Below are 16142 nucleotides of genomic sequence, written 5' to 3'. Positions count from 1 at the left end.
CTAAACCCTTTACCCTCCACCACATCAATTTTGGAAGACGGTTGAATGCTGCGGTATGACCTTGGCATTGGTTTGTATTTGTCTCGTTCAGGTGACTATAAAATGCATGAGACACCAGTCCGGTTACTTTCATGTCTCTGTCTCAGCAGGCATACACTAGGTTTTGAAAACAGGTCATTAAGCAAATAATATCGCTTGCCCACCGGACCTCCTGAGGTGTTCAGCTTAGAGGCTTTCCTCACAAACACCCTGAGCGTGTTTCTTTGTTGCTGCTGTTGTTCTCAGTAGGCTGGGTATTGAGTAAGCGGCATTGGAAAGTTTATTTTCCTTAAACACAATCTCCCTCTGCTGATTAGAACCTGCTGCCCATAGTCAGATAACAAGACCTCTGGAAAAAAGACAAGGAGAGGCAATGAAGACAAACAGGTAGGACCCGGTTTCACCTCCACATTGTTCTCAAAGGGTGAGCTTAAACCGACAACTGCGAACAGGTGGGAGGCTAAGTACTAAATGTTGTCATCCTAATCAGTGACAGGAATAAGCCTTAGAAGAGAAAAAGGGCAAAACTTGCCAAGGACCAGTAAGAAAGGCCTCAACCTGACTATCTGAATTTGCTCCCCAGGACCCACAGTGTAGAAGCAGAGAGCCCACCCCCATAATTTTTCCTCTTGCCTCCACACATATACTGTGGCTCGTGCATTTTAGCACAAATGCACACACACACACACACACACACACACACACACACACAAAATTAAAATACAGATGTTTAAAGAAAAAAACCAAACAGCAACAATAAAACACTTGCCCAAGACAACTGAGTACCAGCTACGACTTTACACTTTCCTGTAACGTATCTATTTATCTAAGGCATTAACTTCTCTGAAAGAACAGAACCACATGATCATTTCATTAGATGCTGAGAAAGCATTTGACAAAATTCAACACCCCTTCATGATAAAAGTCCTGGAAAGAATAGGAATTCAAGGCCCATACCTAAACATAGTAAAAGCCATATACAGCAAACCAGTTGCTAACATTAAACTAAATGGAGAGAAACTTGAAGCAATCCCACTAAAATCAGGGACTAGACAAGGCTGCCCACTCTCTCCCTACTTATTCAATATAGTTCTTGAAGTTCTAGCCAGAGCAATCAGACAACAAAAGGAGATCAAAGGGATACAGATCGGAAAAGAAGAGGTCAAAATATCACTATTTGCAGATGACATGATAGTATATTTAAGTGATCCCAAAAGTTCCACCAGAGAACTACTAAAGCTGATAAACAACTTCAGCAAAGTGGCTGGGTATAAAATTAACTCAAATAAATCAGTTGCCTTCCTCTATACAAAAGAGAAACAAGCCGAGAAAGAAATTAGGGAAACGACACCCTTCATAATAGACCCAAATAATATAAAGTACCTCGGTGTGACTTTAACCAAGCAAGTAAAAGATCTGTACAATAAGAACTTCAAGTCACTGAAGAAAGAAATTGAAGAAGACCTCAGAAGATGGAAAGATCTCCCATGCTCATGGATTGGCAGGATTAATATAGTAAAAATGGCCATTTTACCAAAAGCAATCTACAGATTCAATGCAATCCCCATCAAAATACCAATCCAATTCTTCAAAGAGTTAGACAGAACAATCTGCAAATTCATCTGGAATAACAAAAAACCCAGGATAGCTAAAGCTATCCTCAACAATAAAAGGACTTCAGGGGGAATCACTATCCCTGAACTCAAGCAGTATTACAGAGCAATAGTGATAAAAACTGCATGGTATTGGTACAGAGACAGACAGATAGACCAATGGAATAGAATTGAAGACCCAGAAATGAACCCACACACCTATGGTCACTTGATTTTTGACAAAGGAGCCAAAACCATCCAATGGAAAAAAGATAGCATTTTCAGCAAATGGTGCTGGTTCAACTGGAGGGCAACATGTAGAAGAATGCAGATCGATCCATGCTTATCACCCTGTACAAAGCTTAGGTCGAAGTGGATCAAGGACCTCCACATCAAACCAGACACACTCAAACTAATAGAAGAAAAACTAGGGAAGCATCTGGAACACATGGGCACTGGAAAAAATTTCCTGAACAAAACACCAATGGCTTATGCTCTAAGATCAAGAATTGACAAATGGGATCTCATAAAACTGCAAAGCTTCTGTAAGGCAAAGGACACTGTGGTTAGGACAAAACGGCAACCAACAGATTGGGAAAAGATCTTTACCAACCCTACAACAGATAGAGGCCTTATATCCAAAATATACAAAGAACTCAAGAAGTTAGACCGCAGGGAAACAAATAACCCTATTAAAAAATGGGGTTCAGAGCTAAACAAAGAATTCACAGCTGAGGAATGCCGAATGGCTGAGAAACACCTAAAGAAATGTTCAACATCTTTAGTCATAAGGGAAATGCAAATCAAAACAACCCTGAGATTTCACCTCACACCAGTGCGATTGGCTAAGATTAACTTCTCACCAACATACTTAGAACAGGTGGGTCTTAATGACGCATTCTCCTTAAGAAAATTTAGGAAGCAGCCACTCAAACAATGTCGAGCATCTTGTCATTGACGACAATCTGAGGTTGAGAAAGGCTGATTTAAGGTAGACATGATTAAGTCTAAGAAGTCTGACGAAAGGGTAAAACCCAATATGAAGCGCACACACACACACACATGCCGCCCCCCCCCCCCAGCTTCAGAAGGGCTGTTCTCACTGCATCAAAGTTCACAGGGATATATAGACTTTGGGTCTGCTTAATTTTCATGTGTCATGTTTTTTGTTTGCAAGTTCTTTGAAATAAAGGTTTAATTAAAAAAAAATATTCAACAGCTGGGGCCATGGCTCGGCAGGCTTACCATATAAGTATGAAGAAGTTAAGATTGACAGCACCCATGAAAAAAAGATTCCCAATAACCAACCTTTAGTCTCCACACATCACACACACACACACACACACACACACACACACACACAATTGAATTAAATCTACAAATGTCTTTAGCCCTTGCATTATGGAAGACAAGGAAACATGTACTGTGTACATTCCCACACTCAAAAAAAATCAGGATGCCAGCAGTTATGGTAATAATATCTACTCTCTTTTCTTTTGTGTAAGAGTAATGAAAACATCTTCTGAGGGAACTGCCTTAGTTTAGAGTATAGTATTTCATATAACTGGGGAGATAAGAAAGGAAGGAAGAAAAGAAAGAAGGAAGAAAGGAAGGAAGGAAGGAAGGAAAGAAGGAAGGAAGGAAAGAAGGAAAGAAGGAAGGAAGGAAAGAAGGAAGGAAAGAAGGAAGGAAGGAAGGAAGGAAAGAAGGAAGGAAGGAAAGAAGGAAGGAAGGAAGGAAAGAAGGAAGGAAGGAAGGAAGGAAAGAAGGAAAGAAGGAAGGAAAGAAAGAAGGAAGGAAGGAAGGAAAACAGGAAGTCCAAGACTGAGTAACCCAGTGTGTTTTAACATCCCTTGCACCAACTTTTGAGTTAATCCATTGAGCAGCCAGATGAGGGAAGCCATGACACAGCCGTCCTCAGCCCCATGACCCAGATAGGCCTCTGCCTGCGTACTCAGAAAGCACAAAGGGACGAGGAGCCTCTGGCTAAAACTTAAATGTCCCATGCAAGGCTTCCTGCTCTGGGCACCAAGACAGAGACTTCCAGACTCCAAGAGCTACTGTCTTGCATCACCATCTTTTGCTAGAGGGTTCTGCAAAAGGAAGAAATTCCTCTGTGGCTCCTGCCTGAAATCACCTCTGCCCTGAAGTATGCGTGATTGCCCCCTCAGCATTATCTCAATTTACCGAGCTGTGCTCCTAATCAGCCACTCCTCAGCCTTTCCTCGGTGATGCTGTCAAAATACCACAGCCCTGGTTAACCACACTGAAAGGCCTTGTGCTAAAACACAGGCTTAATTCAGTTATAGAATATTTTCCTTGGGTCCTTGGTGACAGTTGGATGCTCTGAGTCCAAATTCAAACTCAAGAAAAAAAAATATATGTACCTCCTGTGAGAGAAAGTATTCATAATCGCTATAGAAAGTGTGTGTTAAGCTATAGAAGTGGATAGTTTAAAAAATTGAATTGCAGTCTTTCAGATACATAAAAGTTGGCCTGACCCAGATCAGGAACTTTACCTGCTAATACACTGGACATTTTAGTGTATGGTGTGAGGTGTGTGAGTGTATGTGTGTGTGTGTGTGTGTGTGTGTGTGTGTGTGTGTGTGTGTGTGTGTGTGTGAAGGAGTTGGGAAGAAAGAACTACTCATACAAATCACTATTATAAACACTTAGAAGACTATCTAGAACCACTTACTAGCAATGATCCAGGTTAAGTTAAATTCTGGAAACCCACCCTCCAGCTCCGCCTGGTCTCCACTATCTTGTGAAATTGACAGTGGAATTTTTTGTGAGGAATTTGGCTAATGGGTTCCTACATCCATCTTCCTGCAGGTAAAAGAACCACTCTGCCATGCCCCAATCTCTAAAGAATAATGCCCCTCTGTTCTCTTTAAAAAGTCCTTCTACAAATATAAGCTCATTTGTGGCTCACTAAGTGTGAAACAATTACACCCACAAACAGACCAGCAGAAAGCAAAAATAGACTGGTGCATACTTTTCAGTTTGTGGTCTCCTCTGGGTTGAAACACAAAGAGAGAGTTAACAAAATGAATGACAACATTACACCTGAAGAAGATGGGGAAGCCAGATAACCTACTCCAGTGTGTCTCTTTGACAGCCATTACAACACCAGTGCCTAGAAATATAACTCCACACTCTGGTGCTGCAGTCATTTGAATGATAACCGTTAGCTTCAGGGCCCTGGAGGAAACCAGCTTTTACCCAGGACAAACGTGGATGGGAGGCGTGTGTGGAGTGGTGGGTCTCTGTGAGCTCACTGTGCGGGTAAATGGTGAGCACCGCTTTGCTTTGAACATTCTCAGATCTCCAGAGAGCAGCTATTACCACACATTGTGAGGAAGGTGGCTGTTAAATTTATTGCTACTTAAAACTTTGTAGATTGGAGATGCTGAAGAGAAAGAGCTTATCTGTTGAGCTATTCTGGATTCCGGAGTAATTTGCCATTCGGACTTGCTATGTATCGAGAAAGTGGCATATTCAAAGGCTGTCTTTTATTTCCCTAATGGAATTAAAAATGCACATGGTTGGAGCGGTAATCAATGCCTCACTGTGATGGATTATGGTTTGGCTAAATAGTATGACCTTTAATTATCTTCGGAAAAAAATGCAATTTCCCAATGTCTTTGCTGTTCGCTCTGTTATTTCCTATAGAAATATAAGCTGTCATGTGCTATTTTTATTTAGCTTACAGAAGTTTAGGGCTCATGAAAGGTGCTAGATTAATAGCCCTAGAGTGAAATTGTTTATCCCTCCAGTCATTTATTATCAAACCTTTTTAGAACACTTTGTTCTTTTTTTTCCTGAACTCAGTATAGTTGATTCATTTTAAAGTGCTTTTAATAATATCCTTTTAAACTGTATAAGCATATTTCTAATAAGAACATGGAAAACGGACAGGTAAGGGATGGCATTGGGGTCAGGAAGAAACTTAAGGGTTGAGTGGTTCTCCCAATTCTGAGTATGACCCACTCTAAAGACCCGTGTAGCTCCTGAGCAGAGTGGCTAGTGAAGGCTTACTTGAAGTGTATAAGGAATACGAATCACAGTTCTACAGATAATATCAATCAGCCTGTATCAAACGATCAGGAACAGAAGGTTCTGTTGGGCACAAGATGAAAACCAACGACACAAGTATAGTCAGTGACGTCTCCTGGGGATTCAGAAAGAAAAAAAAGCAAATGATTTTCTTAAAGGTAGAATTGTAACTTTGCCACTTGTTTTAGGAAAGATGGCTAGACTTGAAAATACAACTAGGCTTGGGGTATAACTCAGCGGGGGAAGACAGGTTGAGCAGAGGCATTGCTGTTAATACTTAAACAGATGGGGTTGGGGTAGAGAGAGGGGGGAGAAATTAATCTGCTTAATCCAAATAGACTTATCCTGTTTGTTTGTTTGTTTGTTTGTTTGTTTGTTTGTTGAGATAAGAGCTCAAAAAGCCCAGGAAGGCCTGAACTCTCTGAAGCCAAGGATGACCTTGAATTCCTAACGCTCTTTCTTGCCCTCACCTCCAGAGTGCTGGGAGCCGAGGTGTATGCCCCCCACTCCCAAACCCTGCTTTGTGTTGTGTTGTCCCTGGACTCAAACCCAGGCATTAAGTTTACCAGACAAGCCTTACCAACTGAGCTATATTTCTAGCTTTGAGGATTTTAATTCTAACAAAAGAGAAAAGAAAATATTTTTCCTCTGGACCCAGATCAAATATCCCTTCAAATATCGCTTCAAATATCCCTTACTACAAACAAGTGGGGTTTTTCCCATACAGTCAACAGATTCAGTATGAACAGAGTAAATACTAAGGGCTGTCTTTCTCTCCGGAAGCTCTTGTTCTTACTCTGACTTGCATTTCTTTATATTTGTGGGCTATTTATGCTTTCATATTATATATCATTTACCCATTTCTATCACGCTGTACTCTGAGTCCATTTGTGTCTAGAATGCTATATGCTAGCATTTAAAATATTTCACCACAGTGCCTGGGTGGTTCTTAAGAGTCCTGCAGATCATTGTCTACCTTTTAATTTCACTTCTTTAGGATAAATTGTGCTAACTGGAATCCTATTTACACCTTCAGCCAATGCTTTTTTTGCCTGGAAAGTTCCTCTCCACTGGGGCATTCTGTAGTCAGTGGTTCACTTTTGAAGCATTACTGAAAGCAGGGGTGGTGGGGGAGTGTAGAACTCTGAGGACTGAATCTAAGGCCTCATGCATGTTCAGTCACTGAGCAACACTTTCAGTCCTCCTGTGGCAAAAAAAAAGAACCTATAGAAAGTCCTAGAAATAAGTCTCTTTTCACCCTTTGATCCAAGATTCTACACCCAGCATCCAGGGGAAGAACAGATGACTTTCATCATTTACCTTAAGTAATAAGTGATCACACATGTGCACACATAAGCACATACAAACACATACATGTACAAACACCAGGCACTTACACATAAATACGCAAACACACACATACATACACAGACACACACACAAGCACACAGACACACAAATACCCAGACAAACAGATACACAAACATACATACACACACAAACACACAAATTCACACAGAAGGGCACACATACATATACAAATGTACAGACACAAACATGCACACACATACATACACAAACACACGAATTCACACACAGACATACACATACATATACAGACATACAGACACACAAACACACACACACACACACACAGATACACAAACAGATGCACTCACTTTTTCACATGTCCTAGCAATGCTCAACCAAGAGCTAGAGAAGACTTGAAGAAGAAAACATCACTAGTTTGACAACAATCCTCTCCCATGCACTTTAGAGAGCTTCCCAAGGCTGCCACCTAGGCAAAAGATGCTGTCCCTGATGGAGACATCTTCCCAAGAGACATCTTACATTTAAACTTACAGATGTCCAAATAAAAATAACCCCCCAAGAAACTGGTCCTTGGTCTGGGACTTCTAAATAAATGAATGCGCATGTTTGTGGGAGGTATCCCAGTGTGTCACATATGTGAGGGGGGCAGAGGAAATCTCAGCTACAGTCACCTCTTTTGGAGATAGTCACTGATTGTCCCGGAGCTCATCAATTAGGCTAGACTGGATGGCCACTGAGCCCCAAACATCGTCCTGTCTCCATCACCCCAATGTTAGGATTAGAAACATCAGCTGCCATGCCAGCATTTAATGTGTGCTCTGGGTTGGGTCTTGTGGACCAAGCCATACTCTTCACTGCTGAAATACATTTCATAGGTGGGATCCACAATGGAGGAGTCCAAGTACCCATGTGCTCCTCCTACCCTGGCTTTGAGGAAATGCTTGGGTGGTGTTTTACCTGTATTCCTGAGAGCTTTAACCCTGACTTGCATCTGGCCTACAGTCATTTTTTCACACTGACTCACATCACAATTTCCTCTGTAGAAGCTGTTGAACCTCTCCAAGGAAAATGGCCACAAGTCATTCCACAGCTGCATACCTTCCCTAAGCCATGAATTTATTGACTGTCCGACAAAAAGCAAAAGAAGCAAGTCCCACCAATACTCCTGTGGGTATCCTCCAAACACCCCCAATGAGTGATGGGAAATTATGCAAGATTCAACACAAAAATGGGTTTTCTCCTTTGAGAAACTAAGTACGAAATAACATACACACAGGGCTCAATATAAAAGCTCCCCTGGGTGTCAAATACAATTCCTTACTAATTCTCCACATGTGAAATATTGTGCCCTTCATACCTGGGCAGATTCCTGTGAATGAAGATCTTCACTCCACTCTGAAAGTTTATCATTTGCTATGGTAGAGGAGAATCTTCCCTGTAAGCCTGAGAGGAACATGACAGAAAACACAGAAGACCCGAAAGATAGAGTCTGGTGAACTCTGAGAGGCTGATGGGATAAGAACAAGATCAAAATATTTCAGAATTGATTCATTAAAAGAGCAGATTCTAAGTGGGAAGATGGCTCACCAGTGAAGGACTTGCTCTGTAAACATGAGAACCTAAGTTTCAACCCCAGTATCCACCAAAAATGCCATGCACAGCAGCACCCCCTTGCAGTGTCAGGACTAAGGAGGAGACTGGAGACTCTCTGAAGTTTGCTGACTGGCCAGTCTACCAAAACTGGTGAGCCCCAGGTTCAACAAAGAGACGCTGTCTCAAAATATGGTGAAGAACAATCGAGAAAGATATTCAGTGCCTTCTGACTTTGAAAGTCATGTGCACTCATGCACATAAACACAACCTACAAACACACACAACCCAAGGTAGATTCACAGTCAATGAGTAGATTTTGAATGAGGAAGTAAAAAAGGAAGAAAGGGGGTGGGGAGAAAGAATGCAGGAAGAATGTGAGAAAGGAAACGGAAGCTGATGGTGTTGGTATGTATGGTATTGAGAATGGCAAGGAGAGGATACAGGAAGAAGTTGATGATGCAGGAACACAGAGGGCAGAGTCTGCTTATGGCTTGTAAATAATTGAGTAGAAATTGGCCCTGGATTTTAAAATCCTATTTTCTTTCTTTAAAGGATCAACAAGTAAAGATTAAAACATATTTTACTTCAAGAATCCTTTAATTTCATCAACAAATCCTCTACCGATAACAAAATCCGGATCCATATATGACTTAACATTTGTAAGATATCTAATAAAAAGGGAAAGAAAATCAATTAGTTTCTATTAACCTCTCAAAATATTCCCCTTCAACAGGCATACCAGGAACAAATGTGCCTGCTGCCCCATAAGTCACAGCCCATGCTTCTTCTTCAGCCATCTACTTAAATTAAATATTAGATACTTCAGGAGTGGCTTGCTCAGGGGGAGAGGCTCACCTGAGGCAGGCTCTGCTAATGCCATTTCTCAGTAAGCAGGTCAGAAAAGACCTTCAAGGAGACAACCGATCACATCTCTTGCCAGAAGTTTCCTTCTCGTCCATCTATCTTTAGAAATGCAGCTGGGAAATCAGATAACTAAGTGGAGTCAGAGGTAGGTAAAAAAAAAAAAAAAAAAAAAAAAAAAAAGTCAAAGCTTCTGAGAAGCTATTGGATGAAGAACCCAGAGTCCACAAAGGAAAGTTCTAGAAGCATGTCTAATGTAGAGAGGATGGCATGCCTTCATCAGGGACCAAGGCTTTCTCTTCCCACACACTGTTCTTATAACTGGGAGAAGCAGTCTCAGAAGTGTCCTAAGTCCCACCCAGATAAAATAGGGACAAAGGTCCACCAGACCTGTCTCTATATAGAGTTCTGAGGGCCAAGGACCGGCCAGGGAGGATGATAGACAAGTGTTCTGCCACCAAGCTCCAGCCTCAGCCCCACTGTCATGGAGTTACTCTAGGAGCCATCAAACTGTATCAAAATGGCTAAGAATTTTAGCAGTTGTAAAATGGCTCAGCGAGTGAAGGTGCCTGTGCCCAAACCTGGTGGCCAGTGTTTTATCCTGGTGAAAGGAAAGAATCAACTACCAAAAGATGTCCTTTGACTTCCACATATGTGGTATAAGGTGTGTGTGTGTGTGTGTGTGTACCTTAGTGTGTATACACACACACAATATACATGCATATGCCAGAGAGAGAAAATTATGATATGATTAATAATAATATATAAAATAAATAAATAAATATGACAATTTTTGTGTCACAAACTGTGGCTTCTGTGTAGAGTGTACACAATTTATGGGTTTTAGGTAGGCATTGGTAGCCTCCCTCTTTCCTTCACCAAGTCACCTCTTCCTCACCCACCCCCACTTCCCTCACCACCACCATTTTGTTCATCCATCATACAAAGAAGTAAATTGTTCATTTCTACCATGTTCAGTAAAGCTTGAGCTAATGAGTACCAATATTATTCCATACGTAGGTTTTGGTGTTTCTGGCTGAACTATTATGATGCTCCAAAGATGCTCGTTATAAGAGCATTTTATACCCAGCTCTCTCTTTTCTTGGGCACCCAGCTTTGACCTATTGTTCATTCCAGAGCTCAGGAGACTTCATTAGATTTCTGGGATAAAGAAGGACCCTGACATCAACAGAACTTTATCAAGAACAGACTGGTGTGTGTGTGTGTGTGTGTGTGTGTGTGTGTGTGTGTGTGTGTGTGTGTGTGTGTTTTGTTTTTTCTCACTGGTAAATAGTTTCAAACCTCTGACAAGACATCTTTGGGAACAATTTGGAGAGATTAAATCATACTTACATGAACAACCATTTGTTTGACAGGCTCATGACACCTAATAAGTGCCAGTCAGTCAATCTGCTAGATGGTCCTAAGTTTTAATGAACTCTCTTAATGAGGAAGTGGGCTCAGTTAACTTTCAAAATTACAGCCTCTCCTAGGAATGCCCACTGAGATCTTTGTCATACTTACTGATTTGGAGTTAAGTGCTGGCTGTTTATTCTAGTATATTTTATTATATGAGATTATGCATTGGAGTCCTCTCTGAATAGTAATGTTTTTAAAAATAGGGCATTGTTTAATTGTTCATTGAACTTTTTTTTAAAGCTACTATGTACTAGCTGAGAGGCCAACCATCAGACAAACAAAGTTGAATAAAAAAAGACATCAGGCAGGGTGTACAGGCATAGGTCTCAGAAATTCAAGGTCATCTTGAATGAGTTTGAGCCTAGCTTAGCTACATGAAATACACACACACACACACACACACACACACACACACACACACACACACGAAAAAGAGAGAGAGAGAGAAAGAGAGAGAGAGAGGGAAAGAAAGAAAGGAAGGAAGGAAGGAAGGAAGAAAGAAAGAAAGAAAGAAAGAAAGAAAGAAAGAAAGAAGAAAAGAAAGAAGGAAAGGAAGGAAAAACAGAGAGGGAGAGAGAGAGAGAGAGAGAGAGAGAGAGAGAGAGAGAGAGAGAGAGAATCAAATTGTTTACCACAGCAATACAGTGAGTGCCTAGCATGCAGCATGTTCCCAATCAACTGCCATTGAACTCACCATGTGTTACATAATTCTCACACAATGATTAATAACTATTATTTTATTTCTCCTGTTTTGTGGATAAGAAAATTAAAGCTCAGAGGCATTAAATAACTTACCTAAGCCACTCTACTCATCAAGAACCATACTGGGTTTTTTAATCAAAATTTCTTTGTCTCAGAATTTATCCTTCTCCTTCCCTATACTTTCAACCAGCCACCATCATTTAAAGCCATCATCTTAATTGATTTGCTCTGCTAAGCACATTTATTAACTTATTGCCATCAAGTTACAAATTAAACAAAAGAGTCCAAGGTAAACAGTAATCATAGAAGAGAATCACAAATCCCCGTAGGAAACCATTCAAATGCCGAGGAAATGAAATTAAAGCAATGTACTATATAAGATGATTATCAAGATGTGGACCATAGCCGAATTTTCACATCTGATACAATTTTGGGACACGTGTAGCATCTCAATTAATAAAAGAAAATCCCAGTCTTGGGAATGGAGAAGAGTTGGGGAATTGTTTGATGTTGGAGTATAAGCTATTTGGTAATCTCATCAAATAGGACCCCAGTTTGCACAAGGGGTGAACAAAATTTATATCCTCAGTTACTCTAGATGCGTTTTCTGCTTTGGTGTTGTATTTAGCCAGATGTGCCTTGATGAGAGCCTCATCCAGGGAGATGAGCAATGTCTCAGAAACCACCAGAGGACAGAGTTCTCGAAGTTCATGAGTTCCAAGGACCAGTTATTGTCTGCAAGAAATACACCAGTTAAAACGAGACAGGCGTGCCTGTAGTTCTGGTCTGAAAGAAATCCATTCTGATAAATTGATACTATTCGATTATTTAGAGATTGCAAAACAGGGACAGAGGGGATTGTGAGCGTCAGATCCTAAGAGCTGCCTCCTGCCTGCCTAAGACATTATCTGATATTGATTGTAACTTTTAAGTTCCCCTCATAAGGTAGAAGTTGGCACGAATGGTCCCCTTACTTTCTAGTCAATTTAACTGGACGGCAGAGTCCATGAAAGTATTTATTTTTATTTAGATGCTTACAAACGTAGAGTGCTTTTCTGTGAATTAAGGGTAGCTTGGCCTTTAGAAATGGCACAAGGATAAACTTTTTAACTTAAATGCTTAACATCCTGTGTCAGGAAAATGTCTCCTGATACTCACTGTCCAATCACATCTTTAGCTGATGAGTACTTAAGAAATGCACCTTTAAATTATTAACGAATAACTCAAGAAATTGTCTACCACAATGGTTGATTCCGATTCCTGAGCAACTAGCTAATTGGCTCTTTCTAGAACGCTACCAAAGTTGTCGAGTGTAGAGTGCAGGCAGGTGGGCCCTTCATTTTGTAGGTCATGAAATGATGGGGTCAAAGGTCAAAGAAGACTTTTGGCTGATCGCTGGATTTAGAGGGCTTATCCACACATTGGGCATTCAGCATTTTGTCCCTTCCAATTGAACCCTAATGCCTCTCAGACTTTAAAAGACTCTCTCCTTATATAATAATAGTAAATCTGAGGCAAGAGTGGATTAGAAGTCCTCCCTCATATTACTGTAGCAAACCAATTACATTGTTAATTGGCCTACATTATATTGTGAAGAATCGTTTAATTTTTTTTTTTAATTCTACCTGGCTAATTATAAATGGATGGCTCCAGAGCACCTTAAGTACCTTCTCCCTCACACAAACTCATTATGGTGAAAAGAGTCTTGATGATTTCAAGGCTGTGGCTTGGCTTCCTTGCCCTCCCCGAGGTCTCTCAGATGAGTCACCATTTTCTCAAGTGTAACAGAACCTTAGTAGCTGCCACTGCCGAAGCAGCAGAGGCTGGAACGGCAGAAGCTTCAGCCAACCACACATGGGGGCCCTACTTGGATTCTCCTCCCCTGCCTCACACATCATTAAGCAAATTGTCAGCTCAGTTTTAATTACAGTGCTTTTATTACTGCTGGTGATGTAAGAGACACAGTGGGCACACCTTGTTTTTTTTCCAAGCCGGGCTGTGTTTGTAGTGCTGGCAGTTGGGGCCAAAGCATTTTCCATCTTGCAGAAATGGAGTTAATTTATGTGGGAACCCAGACCCTCTCCGTGTTCTGTGTGCTGCATCAATTTGCAGAGTCTAATGAGCCCTTTTTAAATGATGGAAAACCCTGTTCGGCTGCAATACTGAATATCCTTTTAAAACCTGCCATGAGGGAACAAAGATGCTCACCCAGAAGGAACCAAGCTCACCTTACCCTGGTTTATTGCCGAACCTAAGAGAATGAGGCTAGGGAAACACTTGCGCCTCTGAGGCTCTACAAACCTGTACACAGTAGTCTTGACCACCTTTGGAGAAGAGAAGCCCCACTGACTAGTTCAGTAGAGAGAGCTCGAGGTCTGAAAAAGTCCGTTGTTTGTCTTCCAGTTAATAAAGATTTGAAGTTCCCAGTGAAGGAGTGGACAGCTAGAAAGAGCAAATGCTAAAAGACATAACCAATAAAGCCATCCCAAGTTCCTTATGCACGTGCTACACAGCAGGACACACAGCTGGCCGTAGTCAAGGTTACCTTAAATGCCTTCAAGGGAAGAAAGAATAAGCTGCTTCCAAGGAAGGCCAAGGTCACCATCTCCCAGTCCAACAAAAGGAATCGAGTAGGGGCCTGTAGAGCTCTCTCTTGGTAGAATGCTTGCCTGGTGTGCTGGGGAATGTGGCTTGATCTCTAGAACCATAACTGGACATGACCAATAATGCTTTCACTTAGAATTACAGACAGGAAGATCATAGGTTCAAGGTCATCTTCAGGTACATAGCGAGTTCGAGGCCAGTCAGATTACACGTGCTCCTGTCTAAAAAGAGAAAACGAAAGGACAGGAAAAAGAAAGAGGGAGCTCTGACTGGGTTGTGAGAGAATGAGAGACAATAGTTACAGGGCAACTGACACTCTAGGTGCTGGACACTGCTGGATTGTACACCTGTGCTGACCTAAGGATTTCCTCCAAAGAAGTTCATTCAGGTAAATAAATATTAGCATACCGAGCTCCGAGTTTGAACTAATATTTACAGTTCGATGATACTCCACTGTTTTAAAACCTTCTTATGTTATTGATTCCCCTTTCAAGAAAGACTTCAAAACCTTGCTCAAAGAAAAAGTCATGGGAATTGTTCCAGAGATAAATGACAAGGGCCCTCAATCCTAAAGTTCAAGATTAAAACTTTTCTGAGGAGAAAAATGTGTGAATTAATTGTAAAAACATAAGTAAGTAATTAAGTAAATACCTTTTATTGTAAGAGACCTGAGGTGACCTGTGGAAATGATTATTCTCCTGATTCAGAAAACCCTACAAAAGCAGACAAAACAAAAGGTCCAAATCTTCCTATTCACCTTAAGAACACCCAAGAGATTTTTCTGGCCATCAGGAGCATCCATGTCTTTAAAAAAAAAACCCTTTCTTCCTTTCTTTCTTCCTTTCTTTCTTCCTTCCTTCCTTCCTTCCTTTCTTTCTTTCATTCATTCTTTCTTTCACTCTTTCTTTCTTTCTTTACAATTAGATTTACATGTTAATTTCTCAATCCACAATACATCCATACAATAAATTCACTGCCAATTAATACATCTAAACTGCCCACCTAGACAAGATAAAAGACCGAGTCCACCTGGATCATTCTGGTCCATCTTTCTTTCCAAAGGCCCACTTTCTGACAGTAAAATAGAGTAGTTGGTATTCCCCAGGCCAGCTAGTGAGGCTGGACACAGCGTTGGTGACCCCTGAAGAGTTCAGAATTTCAGACAGTAATCTTCACTTAAGGACTTAGGCACACATGCTCTAGCCATTGAGCGTCTCCTGGAGAACAAGACTCACCATCAAATTCAAAGAGCACAGCATGAGATCAACCCATACACAGCTCTCCTGCCATATTGACATGATTCCCACTGAGGCAGGAATTGCTCCAAAGCCAGAAAAACAAGTTGCCCATGTTGGGGAAGATATCCCATATCAAAAGGTCCACCCTGGTTACATGTTACATATGTGCAAGTAACATTGTAAATGGATTGAACAAGTTATGGTTCTCTCTCTCTCTCTCTCTCTCTCTCTCTCTGTGTGTGTGTGTGTGTGTGTGTGTGTGTGTGTGTGTGTGTGTGTGTGTGTGTAAAATAATTAAGGAAAAGAGGCCATGAAAGAGAGCAGGAAGGGATGTTACCTGGGAGAGTTTGACAGTATACAGAGTAGGGGGAAATGAGGTTTTATACCCTAAACTCAAAAAACAATATTTAAAAAAAAAAGATATTCCAGAGGAAACTGGAGAAACCAAAACATATGGCATAGCGATAAAATCAGTATGAAGTAAATAATAGTGTTTTTTTAAGTTTGGCTTCAAGGTGGGGAAATGGCTCAGTTGGTAGGGTCTTTTGATTATAAGCATGAGGACCAAGTTCCATACCCAGCTAAAAAGACCAGTGCTGGGGAGGCAAAACAGGAGGACGCTTGGGGCTAGTTGGCCAGCCAGGAGAGTGGAATAAGTGAGCTTCCTATTCACTGAGAGATGCTGTCCTGTAAACGAAGCAGA

General features: G+C 41.1%; 2 long non-coding RNA genes across 2 annotated transcripts in view; one reads left to right on the top strand and one right to left on the bottom strand.

The window, feature by feature from the left end:
• The window catches only part of LOC120097778 (uncharacterized), a 34056-nt gene extending 24174 nt beyond the window's left edge, over positions 1–9882 (bottom strand). Inside the window, exon 1 of the long non-coding RNA XR_005495500.2 lies at positions 9471–9882. This is a non-coding gene — a long non-coding RNA (uncharacterized LOC120097778). The remainder of the gene's footprint in view (positions 1–9470) is intronic.
• LOC102546657 (uncharacterized) overlaps positions 1–16142 on the top strand; it is a 41452-nt gene that overhangs the window by 13003 nt on the left and 12307 nt on the right. The window lies entirely within an intron of this gene.

Source organism: Rattus norvegicus, chromosome 17, assembly GCF_036323735.1.
Source record: "Rattus norvegicus strain BN/NHsdMcwi chromosome 17, GRCr8, whole genome shotgun sequence".
In the NCBI taxonomy this organism is placed as follows: domain Eukaryota; kingdom Metazoa; phylum Chordata; class Mammalia; order Rodentia; family Muridae; genus Rattus; species Rattus norvegicus.
Note: the sequence above shows the minus strand (reverse complement) of the source record. Positions and strands in the feature narration are given on the sequence as shown.